The sequence below is a fragment of the Taeniopygia guttata genome, chromosome 1 (assembly GCF_048771995.1).
Source record: "Taeniopygia guttata chromosome 1, bTaeGut7.mat, whole genome shotgun sequence".
In the NCBI taxonomy this organism is placed as follows: domain Eukaryota; kingdom Metazoa; phylum Chordata; class Aves; order Passeriformes; family Estrildidae; genus Taeniopygia; species Taeniopygia guttata.
In genome coordinates this window covers 67,319,074-67,325,073 of record NC_133024.1, presented here as the reverse complement: position 1 = coordinate 67,325,073, position 6,000 = coordinate 67,319,074, and the positions used below count along the sequence as shown (strand labels likewise).

The 6,000-nt window shown below is 46.1% G+C and overlaps 1 protein-coding gene across 4 annotated transcripts in view; it reads left to right on the top strand.

Annotated features, from left to right (window-relative positions):
- The first annotated feature begins 305 nt into the window (after positions 1–305).
- Positions 306–6,000, top strand: part of MTUS2 (microtubule associated scaffold protein 2) — a 271,445-nt gene continuing 265,750 nt past the window's right edge. For 2 of the 4 annotated variants that reach the window (XM_072930341.1, XM_072930338.1), the window contains exon 1: positions 306–460. The gene's annotated coding sequence lies outside the window, so the exon portion shown is untranslated. Of the gene's footprint in view, positions 461–1,814; positions 2,016–6,000 lie in introns of those variants that run through there. The other 2 variants (XM_030274713.4, XM_041716588.2) reach the window with 2 other exon arrangements.

The following is a 6,000-nucleotide window of genomic DNA, read 5'->3' as shown; positions in this document are numbered from 1 at the left end:
AAAAGCCATGCCACGAGCAAGTCCCGTTTCTGCCTGATGCCATCAGAGGCACTATTACGCAGACGCTGACCCTAAACATTTCCCTTCTTCCACCACCTCCCCCCCCAAAAAAACCCCAAAAATCAAACATTCCATTCGGTAACCTACTAACAACCACCTACGTGCTTCCAGGGCGCAAACGTGGGGAAAAAAACCCAACAACCCAGCGGGGGAGCGACAGGCGCGCCCCACGGCCGGCGGGCGCTGTCTGTGCCGCGGTGCGCTGCGCCGCCGGCGCGTCCCCGCGGGCGCGGGCGGAGCGCGGGGCGCGGGGCGCGGGGCGCGGGCGGGCCCGCAGGGGGCGCTGCGGGGCGGCGGCGCCCGCTATAAAAGCCGGGCCCGTGCCCGGCCCGCGCCGTCCGCCCGGCCCGGCAGCGGCGGGAGCGGCGGCACCGGCACCGGGGCAGGAGCGCCGAGGCAGGTGAGCGCCGCGCATCCCGCGGGCAGCGCCGGCTCCGCTCCCGCCTCGTGGGTGTGCGCCCCTCCCTGCCCCGCAGCGCCCCGGGGCTCCGGTTGCTCCATGCTCACCGGCGCCGGGAGCGGGACATGGGCAAAAGCTCCAGGAGATGGGGATGGCTCCTGCGCGGACGGGGCGCGGCGGGGCTGGTGGCTGCTTCTTGTACCCCTGGTGCGGGCAGGAGATGGGGGAGCAAGCGCAGCTTGCTTATCAGGGTGGATAATATTTGTGATGAAATCTGTTCAGACAAAAGTTCTAGGGATGCCAATAACCGGACTGGCTCGAGCGGGCTTCGCTCTCCGTGCGCGGATCGCAATTGCCAGCTGCACGCCAGCAGCGTGCCAGCGGGGCGACAGTGCCGAGGGAAACAGGGTTCCGGGAGGGTTGGGGACCCCGGGACACGGCCGAGCCTTCGGCACGGGCCAGCGGAGGGCTCAGGGCAAGTGCCGAGCTTGCCGGCAACCCACGGGCGCGCAGGGCTGAAATGCTGCTATTACTCTCAGCCTCGTGCGTGGCATATAACAGCATCACAATATTTTTCCGAAAAATTATGGAAGGTAAAGTAGCTACTACGAATAGAAAGCAGCGTTTTCCTACGGAGGGAAAGCGAAACGTGGGAAGATAGGGCAGCGAATCCAGGTCTTCCTACTCAAGTAAAATGCCTCTGCTTGAAGAGCTGTTTATCTAGATCGGTCGTTTCCAACTCTGTTTAAATGAGTACGGGTACCCTTTCCCTCTTTGCTTTATCCCCCTCTCTATCTTTGCCCCTGCTTCTTTCTCCCCGGTCCCCATCACTGCCTCCCGAAGGTAACAGTGCAGAGGAGTCTTGTGTGCCTTCGCACCAGCCCGTACAGGTACCTCTGTTAGGGAGCCAATGATCCCTAACATTGCACTAAACATGAAAAGAAAAAGCCAAACGGGAGCCTTGACATTTATCACTGCGAAGTTAAAAAAATATAAACGTCTCTCTGCGGGTCAAGCATTAGAAATATTTGCTTATACGAAGGCATCGGTAGCAAAATCATTTGCATGTCAAGTGTTTGCATGCAGGTTAACTTTGCAACGGATGACTGCATTAAGGAGGCACTTGGCAGCCGATGAGCTGGGTGTAATGTGATGCATAAATGCTTTGTGTTTTGGTTCCTATGTGATTTCATTCAGGGATTGTTTTATGCTCCCTACATCCAGTGCAGTGTTTGTGGGTTTTATCGTTTCTCATCCCCATTTTCAAGCAGGGTTGTAGGCTTTTCTGTATCCCATGCTACATAAACCCTTTGCTAGGTCTGCCTGTTTCCAATGCAATTAAATATACCCAGCTACTTGTCTCCTATTTATGCAATCTGTTGTGGAGAGCAGCGCAGCCTGTGCTGCCGGAGAGCGGTAGGAGAGAGCTCCGTGTGTGCAAATGAGGGTTAGCGTCTCATTCCATGGTGCTTAGCTCGCCTTAATTTCTGGAGAATCAGCTCTATTTTAAGGTGCAGAAGGGGGATTCTGTAAGCAATTCTTTCAGCGCTACACTGTGAGTTTGGAAATTGCTACCTGGGAACGGGCGAGGTGGGGGTGAGGGGAGGGATGATGGGATGGGACACAGACAGAGAGGAAAATGTTTGTAGGGCTGTGTCCATGTGGTTTATTTGCAGTAGCTTTTAATATGGTACCGTGTTTCTCTGTATATTTGTCACTTTAAGGACGGAGGTGGATATTTGGCTATTGATCTAACAAATGGCAAGTGTGGGGTTGGGTCAGATAAATAGTTTTTCATTTCTTTACAGCAAAGCTTTTTCTATGGTAGCATTTTCTGTCGTGGTACATTTTGTTTTAGTGATAGCAACTGTAACAAATAGGAAAGCAGCTTTAAACTCATGGCCTTACTTTCTGGAGTGTGTATTTTTATGCAAAATACATTTATGTTATAGTAAGCAATGCTGGCTATTTAGGAAGATAGGAGAGGAGAGCTAACAGCAGAAGTGCAGCTTCCACAGCTGTAAAGCACATTAGAGGCTGTGCAGGCAACCTGGTAACCAGTGAGAACTAGTTCTCTCTCCTAAATTAGGAGAAGAAAGATTTTCATCTTGCAGTGTGTGTTCTCCGTTTCTTAAGTTCATTCAGGAAGTGGCAGAAATCAGTGTAGGACAGAGTTACAGCCACCTCCACTTACATATGCACTCCCTGGGAAGTCACACAATGGCAGAAAAAGTGAAATAATACAATACAGTAGAGACTCATACACAGTGGTTGGTTTAACATTTGATTGAAGGCTCTGTAGAAGGAAAGAGCTATGCATAATAATGGACATCTGGGTGGAGATATTTGCTGAAATGCCAGCAGCAAGCAGTGCAAGGGGATCTCTGCTCCTCCTCCTCCGCTGTCCGGATGCTGAGGCTTACTAAAAAGACTATTGAGCCAGCTGATTTAGCAAATGCTTTCCCTTGGCAAGTACTGCATTTTATCAGAAGTTGTTTATAATTATACTGACCTTGTTTAAATGCAACTATTACCAAACCTGCTGCAGTCAGTTTTGTTAAAAAAGTCATAAGCAGCGGAAATTGGAAAGAAAGTAGCAAAGGAGAGCAAAACTTCAGTGTATGGTGGTTTGTTCTTCTCTGAACTTTTTTTACTGCAAACTCAGAACTGTTGAAACAGTTTTTCTTTAGGAAAATAATTCAGATGAATTTGTGTACAGCTTTGGCACTATCTTAATATAACTAGTGTGCTTGTGAGCCTGGGAATGCTGTAATTTTCTGTTGCTGGGTATACTTTTGATGCTGAACTCTCTGGAAACCTGATTTAGTTGTTGTTCTGCCCTTTGCTATTATATGGTATCCTCTTGCTATTCTGGGTTTTCCAGTGGAGAACTGGAAAGAGGATAAGAGCCAATGTTTCATCTAAGGTGACCAGAAAGATCTCCAGAGGACAACAAATGCTGAAACCACCAGACTGGCCTCTGTCAATGATTTCATAAGAAATACCTTCTTTGTAAGGGTGCAAAGCAAGTGGAGAAAGCTGCTATAATTTGCTGTAACTTGACAACCAAGTGATTTATACCAATTAAAGCTCTGCCCCATGTTACTCTGTTATGACAGAGAACCAGGTCAATATTTTGCAACCAGAAGACATGTGTATAAAATATTGAAAGCATTTGAAAAATAGTCCAACTGTTAACCCAGCACTGCCAAGTCTAACACGTCTCCAAGTACCACATCGACATATCTTTTAAATACCTCCATGTATGGTGACTCCACTTTCCTGGGCAGCATATTCCAGTGCTTGACAACTCTTTCAGTGAAGAATTTTTTTCTAATATCCAACCTAAACCTCCCTTGGCACAAACTGGGACAATTTCCTCTTGTTCTGTTGCTTATTACCTGTGAGGAGAAGCCCATCCTCACTTTATTACAATCTTTTTTTCAGGCAGTTATAGAAAGCAATAAGGTCCCCCAAGAGTTTTTTCCCCAAACTAACCAACCCCAGCTCACTCAGCTCTCCTCATAAGACTTGTGTGCTAGACCTTGCTTTTTAAGACTTTATTTAGGCAGTTGCCTTAGTAATTTCTTTAAGGATTTGTATTTTCTTTTTAAATTAAGAGGCTAGAAAGCTGACAGTCAGGCAGAGTTCCTAAAGATAGTGAATCTTCACATTTTAGGGCAAGAACTGTTTTCTGCTCAAGGAAAAGTTAATGTCACTTTTGGGACATAGTGTGGTGTAGCTTATAGTGCACCAGTGGTGCATTGGCTGGAAGGTGAGGAAATCCGAGTTCTGTTTCTGTATAAATATGGTAACTTTGGTTTAAGACCATACTTTACCTTTTCCAAAAACTGGGAGGAGCATGCTGGTTCACTCTTGCAGAGCATTTGGGGACTGTGGATGGTGAAATCTGTTTTGTTCCAGCAGAGGTCTCAACATCAAACATCTCTGAAAATGGCTTAATCCTCGGAAGCATCTGGTATAGCAGCAGTTACCAGGCTTTTGCTGTTAGTGACATAACTTCCAGATCAGTGAGTTTATGCAATCCACAAAACTAGCAAAAGCATCAAAATTTTCTTGGGTTCCCCTCCCAGCCTACAGATGTGACTCTGAATTCAATTGTTGGTGTAATACAGGTTGCTGCTCCTTATATGAGCCTGAGGGCTATAAACTGCTTTGAAACAGCTGCTGCATGGGATGCAAAGCTGGAAGAAAGGAATAACTTGTTCTTCTCTGCACAGCTGCAAATCTCACCTCTTGGGCACAATCACCAAGCACTTACAGGAGAATAACTTCCCTTTGAAATCATAGCTAAAAAGTAAACAAGCCTCTAAAACAGATACTGGGCAAATTAGTTTCTCTATTAAATTTTACTTTTTGAATTTTAACTATTTGATAGCTTCTCCTAAACGAGTTTGCTTTCATATTTATTATCCCCACAGGGCACCCTATGTTATGGCAAAATACCAGGGCTGTCCAAGAGCCAGTCTGGCAGGCAAGGGTAGCTCAAAGAGAGATGCTCTGATAGTGCTTTTTCCCTCTGGCCTGTGTTCTCTGCCAAGTTTTGCAGGGGGCACATGGAACAACAACCTTTTAAAGGCACCTGTGATTTCAGTCTGAGGCAGGTCTCACAATAATTCTCAAATTTATCCTGCCAGAAAAATTCAGAGGGACCATTACCCAGGTAATGTGTTTCTGTGTTCCACAGTATGTTAGTGTTACTGGATGAGAATTATATTGTGATGGGAGAAAAATATAAAGCTTTGTATTAAGTATTTCTGAACTTGATGCAGTTGGCTCATGCCAGAATGCTGTGAGGAATCATGATGTGCTATGCACAGGGAAAACTGGCAGGATGCTGGGCACAGATAAGAAATTTAAAAGTAAATTACACTTGACCGTGCTCAGCAGACTCATACTCTAAGGATGAATTTGTTCTTTCTGGTCTATCAGACCATGGGGATTTTAGGTCCTTCTCTTGGGGCTGCTGAAACGTTGTTTTGCTCTTGGTGTGATATAATGGTGAGACTTTAAAAAGGAAGGAACACGACCTCTGGAAACAGTTCACATGTGCTTTGGTGGAATCAAACAGCTGCATGAATAAGATTAGAAATGTCAGACCGGGTACAAGTACTTAGGACAGGTTTGCTGTATCACCATCACAATCTGAATTGTTTAATGCTAAAAGGATCACAAGTATTTAGCATGAGCACTAAAACTGGACTGTTTCTTCAATGTGCTAGAAGATTAGAGGCTAGGAGAATAAATAGGAAATCAGATCTCCATCAAAAGTGGGGTTTTTTTCATTTTCAGATCTCATACTAAGAAAACATTGGGGGCAAAAAAAGGAATGGGCTTGGTTTGTAAGATGGAGATTAGTAAATTTCTAAAACAAAACCAGACTGGCTGAAGTGCTAATCTTGATATGACAGCAGCTTGATCAACTTATCATCCAGGACTCCCTGAAACATCTGCACCTATCCATCCTTGATATTGCTGGAGCATGCCCAAGTATGAGTTAAGTGATTTACAGAAACGAT